The sequence below is a fragment of the Bactrocera latifrons genome, unplaced genomic scaffold (assembly GCF_001853355.1).
Source record: "Bactrocera latifrons isolate USDA-ARS-PBARC rearing strain unplaced genomic scaffold, ASM185335v1 scaffold_84, whole genome shotgun sequence".
Classification (NCBI taxonomy): domain Eukaryota; kingdom Metazoa; phylum Arthropoda; class Insecta; order Diptera; family Tephritidae; genus Bactrocera; species Bactrocera latifrons.
In genome coordinates this window covers 805,597-811,954 of record NW_017537534.1, presented here as the reverse complement: position 1 = coordinate 811,954, position 6,358 = coordinate 805,597, and the positions used below count along the sequence as shown (strand labels likewise).

At 37.5% G+C, this 6,358-nt stretch overlaps 1 protein-coding gene across 2 annotated transcripts in view; it reads right to left on the bottom strand.

Moving 5' to 3' along the window:
• The window catches only part of LOC108977110 (trichohyalin), a 115,712-nt gene that overhangs the window by 107,414 nt on the left and 1,940 nt on the right, over window positions 1-6,358 (bottom strand). Inside the window, exons 1-2 of one of the 2 annotated variants that reach the window (XM_018946634.1) lie at window positions 5,657-5,726; window positions 2,360-2,956 (exon numbers count right to left, since the gene is read on the bottom strand). The gene's annotated coding sequence lies outside the window, so the exon portion shown is untranslated. Of the gene's footprint in view, window positions 1-2,359; window positions 2,957-5,656; window positions 5,727-6,358 lie in introns of those variants that run through there. The other variant, XM_018946633.1, reaches the window with a different exon arrangement.

Sequence of the window (6,358 nt, the reverse complement as noted above, 5' to 3'; positions counted from 1 at the left end):
TTATTTTCATAATAGTTTTGCAGCTTTTATGCTTTATTTCATTTATTCCATTTCATTGATTTCATTTATATGAGGAAAATTTGCCTGTTATAAGTTATCTTCCAATTCAAAGCATACATCTAAGTGGTCACAAAAGTTTTTTAATGAAAATTTTATTAATGTCTGGGAGTGGGAATCGTCCAGCCCAGACTTAAACCCTATAGAACATCTCTGGGTGATTTTAAAAGAGCCATATACAGCAAAAATATCCCAAATATGGATGTTCTTTGTGATTAAATTAGAACGGCAATGATAAACTACACCATTGGTGCGCTGTCAGAGTATTATAATAACCACTAACTGAAAATAAGCAAGTTTTTGTAATATCAAATCGTTGATTCCACATGTTTTTGTTAAAATCTTCAAAACAAAAACGAGTTTTAAACAAAATTTTTTCGGTAAGAGTTTAAGTTCAACATAAGGTTTCAACAAAATAAGTGAAAATACAATAAATATTAGGTTGATAAATATCTCACTTCCGCCTTTTGTCTTTTGAATTTCGCGGCTATGTATAAAGCGCTACAGGGCACGTACAGGGCAATACTATACATCTTTGAAAAGTCTTGACATAACCCACAAAACATCGCTATGCATGATTAGTTTGGTTATTGCATTCAACAGTTATAGACGTGTAAACATGGAGTTCACCAACGCCGAAATTCGCGCTATTTTAAAGTTTCCTTCGTTAAAGGCAAAGCCGATAGAGAAACTTTCCGTGAGATTAATATTGTTTTGGGGGATGGTACTCTATATGTGTTTGGTGGGATTGGAAGGGAATCATTCACTATGAGCTACTCCCATAGCCCGACGCTTAATTCTACCATCTACTGTGAACAACTGGACCGCTTGAAGCAGGGATCGACCAGAAGCATCCAGAATTCTCCAACAGGAAGGGTGTAGTGACCACACTCTTCGCTGATGACTTTTCAGAAGCTACGGGAGTTCGGATGGAAGTTTTCATCGCATCCACCATATAGCCCGGACATGGCGCCAAGTGATTACCACCTGTTCCTGTCCATGGCGAACTCCCTTGTTGAACTCAAATTAGGGCTGGGAAAAGTGGCTGTCCGAGTTCTTTGCAAATAAGGAGGGCGGTATTATGAAGTTGCCGTTTAGTCGGAAGCAGATTATTGAACGAAACTGCGCATATTTCAACTAAATCCGATCACTATAACACTTTTTATAGAGCATTGAATAACGAGAAAAAAAACGGAAGGGAGCTATTTGACAACCTAATATACATACGTGATTTATTGGAAAATAACATCATTTATTTCACAATAGATGTTGCTTCTAATTAGCTGTTAACGGCTGTATATGCTCTCTGACAAATGTTAAAGTTTTGTTTAAAATTTTGAAAATTTTTGTTTTTGTTGGAAATGATGAAAAACTATATTAACTACATATACCCGGACCTAATCTAATCTATAAAGTCAGAAAGCTTGTTTTTTATTTTTAATTTTAAACAAAGGAAAGGTAGCTCCACGCCAAGCTTGTTTTCAATTTCCTAATATTATGATTGCGTGATTCTCTAGAGCTAACGCCACACCTCAGAGAACTTTTTAATTGGAAATTTTGTCCAGTAATATGTTCATTACTTCCAAATCCATTAAAACATTATTTCATTACACACATTCAAAAATAAATGAAAGTCCCCGTTAAAAATAGCTATATTGAATATGTACATAAACAGAAACTTCATTTAGGAACTTTTTAACAGAAATTAATTAAAAAACTTCTGCTTGGAACCATTTACACCTGAAGTTCTCTCACTGCCTACTGAGAAAGCCACAGCTGAAATATTTTTTTCATTTCCTGCCACATAAATATGAAGGCAACCGAGCATATGCTCTGTTTGGAATTCGAATAATTTAGCTGTGCTTATGTTCGACCTTATGCTCGAAGCGACGCGATGTTGCAGGGAATTATCATTTATATTGGTCCTTCCAAGCGAGCAAACTACTTAAGCACTTGCATGGCGACTCAGTAGATATGCCACACACACACACACACACAGTTACACAAGTCGACGTTTACATACATACACACATATAATATACGTACATTAACGTATGATATGCACATGTACATACACACATACATATTTACATCGAAAGGTATGCGAATTGGATGTGAATGAATAAATTTGCATAGAAATGTCGCATTTGCCAAGTTTTGCGAAATCAATTTGGCTTTTGCCGGCAATTTAACCTGCATAAATGCATGTAATTCGAGACACACCGTATGCATATGCACTTACATATACATACAAACAAACACATGTTGGTAGATAAAGGAGCTCCACTGGCGCTCAACTTACCACTCTTGCTTAGCCGGTGAATTTTGACTGCTTTCTCGAAACAACCGTTAGCAGAAGAAAATTCCCAATTAACCGCCTACACGGCTCACCTCAGCTACGCCTGAACTGCGCGGGCTAAAGAGTGTCTTATTGCCCGTTGTTGCTGTCGCCTTCGACTTCGCCGCTGCCTTCTGCCTGTGTCGGTCCGCGATTTGCGTTCCGTTGTCGGATGGTCGCGTCGTCTCCAGCAGGCAATCAAATTTTATTCGCCCTCGGTTGTTGCTATTTTTGCATTAATGACACCTAGTGCCTTGTGGGTGTATTCGGTTGACTTTTGCGTGGCTTTGATAGTATACTTTTAGGCGTTGTTGCCCAGAAGAGTGTTTAACACTGCGCTTGTTGCTTGTTGCTTGTTGTTTGTCGTTTGATTGCCCGGTCAATTGGCTGTCGACCCAAACGTCGCTTTGCTGATTGTTTTAGTTGTTACTTGGCTATTAAGTCGGCTGGTATGATGAGTGTCGCTGTCGCTTTCGTCGCCTTTGGCGCTGTCGCGCTGATGATTTCTTGGCATATGATTTATATACGTTTAGCACCTAGCGATTTATTTACATAACGCTGCTGGGGTTGTTGACATTTTCGACAAATTTTATTGCACATTCAACATGGCGTTTGCGTTGCGCGTTATGTAAGTGAAGGGGAAAGGATCACGTTTAATATTTTTTTTTTTATTTAGCTATTAGAGAACTCTTAAAATCTAAGATGTTTTAGTAAAAAACACATTTTGGTGTAGCAATTTTTATTTGGTTTCATACACTACTACTATTGGCGCTGGTGCAGAAAGGTTCTTCAGTATTGTAACCTTCTATGAACCATTCACCAAATAGAAATGTGTATGATTTTCGGACCGTTAATGCGGTTCCAAGTGAGATTTATTGTAATATATTAAGCTTTAGTTCGTAACTTTATTAGAGGTTACTTTTTGAGTTGTTAACGTCATTTCACATTTTTTTCGTTACTCCGTTATTTAGTATTTAACACCAAGAGCTTCGACATTGTTTTCAATGGCCGTTTCAATTATGTGATTTCACCGTCTATACAAAAGTACCGTTATTAATATTGGTATTTTTGATATGATTAAATTATATATAAATTGTGCCAGTGGATATTTACAAATTCAACTTATCCCTAAAATCTTATCTAAAAGTCACTGTGTTTCGGGTAGTCATATTGATTTTCCCGCTCGTTCTTTTTCTCTTTGTAATTAATTTATTTTTTTGTACATTTTTAGACGGTACTATACTACACAATTCATACATTCAAGATGATGAGCGTGCCATATTCATGTAACTCTGAGCCCCATCCCCTGCGCTCTTGTTGTCTCTGGTAAATTTATTCCCTTGAAACTCAATATTAATTATTGATCGACTGAGCTCCACCCTTTTCAATGAACCCATATAATTATTTTATTAAAATAAACAATATTTGACAGACACGGTATTAAAAAGCAATAAAGATTGCTTACGAGAACTTTATTCGGTCAGTTTGTATGAGGTCTATATACTATAATAACTCAATATAAACAATTTCCTCGTATAGGGTATTGTTGTCATTGATAATAACTCATGCCACATTTCATGAAGACATGTCGTCATATACAGAAACTATTTTGCGTACAAGCTGTTGAATATATCATTTATATATGGTATATAACGGGTGATCTAAGTAGAGGTACTTTTCCAATAGCCTTTTTTGACAGTTCACGCGTGAGTCGTGTCAATCTGTCATGTTATCTTAATTCAGAATTCTTTGGCGTTTTATCATGGAAAGACTTATGCCTCATATCGTCCAATTTTATCAGGAAAAATAACGGTCTGTAAAGAACATAATCGGCCTAGTGAGCATACTTTTCGCAACACCATCACCCGTCTTGAGACCCAGCATTCATTGCTGGATATTATTCGGCCAAATAGAGCACGTCCTACATGCCGTGAATAAAATATAGCAGCCGCAGCTGAGAGTGTACACGAAGTCGATGGAGAGTCGATCCGGTGCCATTCGCATCAAAATGGATTGACGTATGGAACGACTTGTCGCATTTGAAGTCGAAATATTAAATTGAAAGCGCACAAATTACAGCTTGTGCACGAACGGAAGAAATAACGGTCCCCGGAAAAATAACGGTCTGTAAAGAATGTGTTTTGCGCACTTCGCTGAACTTATGGCCAACATAATCGGCCTAGGGAGCATACTTTTCGCAAAAAAAGTAGTCTTGAGACCCATCTCTCTATTCGTTATTCGACTGTTATCGATCACGTCCAGCACGGAGTGAAGAAAATATAGCATCCGTAGCTGAGACTGTACACGTAGACTGTCGAAAGTCGATTCGGCACTGTTCGCAGTATCTCGGACTGACGTATGGAACGACTTGGCGCATTTTTTTGTCGAGATCTTAAATTGAAAGCATACAAAGTACAGATCAACTGAAGAACTGAACTACTTTTCTAAGGAACATCGATTCGCTCTATGGGCTCTCGAAATGTTCCAAGAAGTTCCAACGCTTTCGAAGCAAAATTTTCCCTGCTATGAGGACTATTTCTGGCGCAATGGGTTTGTAAACAAGCAAAATTGCCGCATTTAGGACGAAGAGCAACCGGAAGAGATTCAAGAGCTGTCATTTCATTCAGAAAAATCATTCATTTGGTGTGGTTTGTGGGCCGGTGGAATCAGCGATCCATAGTTGAGAATTGTAACCGTCAATGACGACCGTCAACATGACCAGATAACTAACTATTTGATGACTGAAATTGAAGCTCATAATCAAGATGACATAAACTAAAAGCATGTCTAAAGTATATACGGACAATCAATCACTTCAGGCCTTGGAGCAAAACATCAAAGGTGTCATTCGCCAGTTACCAGTCGAAATGCTCGAAAGTGTCATCCAAATTATAAATCGAATTGTTTGACAAGCTTATGGAAATAGAAACTCTTCACTTGTTTAAACGGAAATTACGTTAGCAGATTAGTGGTGGGATTCTTATTTTATTCTTTGTCTTAAACGATTTTTGTATTTGAAGACAATCTGTTGGAACTGGAGATAAAATGACGTTCAGTTTTAGAGAATGGCAATGGCGGTTCACTAATTTCTAAGACACTTTCTTATAAGCTCATGTTGGGATTGAATACTGCTATCTAGTAGTAAACCTGGTCGCTAAGTTGAAAAACTTTGCTCGAACTGTAAACCACAATAAAACGGAAATGCCTTTAGTCACAAGTACAAACCATTTGAGCCATAAAAGAGAATCATTGAGTACTAACGTCTAGATTAATGCTGAAGGATCTCTGGTGGTTCAACTATTGTTGGCAGTGTAGAATAGTTGGAGCTAATCTGCATTTGGGATTGGATCATAATATATAAGTTGTTGAATCATCATTTTCACCAACTTCTTATTTGTCATTATGTATGTCATCTATAGCCTTAGCGAGGTTGAATTACTTGCAGATGTCTCTACATATTTTAGGCGTTCATTATTAATTTTAGTCTCCAGACTAAAGTTTTTAGCAGTTCTTCCAAGGTTTCAGAAATCTCCGAACTCTTGATCGAGCACCAGACAATATTTTCGTGTCATATATATGTTCTGAAAAACAGAGTGATGGTTTTCATTCAACAAAAGGTATATATTTTCTTATTATTGAAGAATCTGCCGCAGTCAGCATTTGAACCAGGTGCCCGGAATGTGTTTTCCGAATGTGATGTAATGGGATTTGTCCAATCGGACAATCTAAGTTCATTGCTGATGACACAATAGAGATGAAATCACCGCCATTTCACAACAATCAGCGAGTTGCTCATATCGAATGCTCAAAATGACTAATCAAAGGCGTAATCGCACTACGTAAATGCGACCGATTCCTCTTTCGAAAATAATAATAACCAAGTATTTGGTTGCCACCAACAACATAGTCTCCGGCAAATAGTAGCATTTAGCAGTCAAGCCTATATACCGCTATTACGGTAGT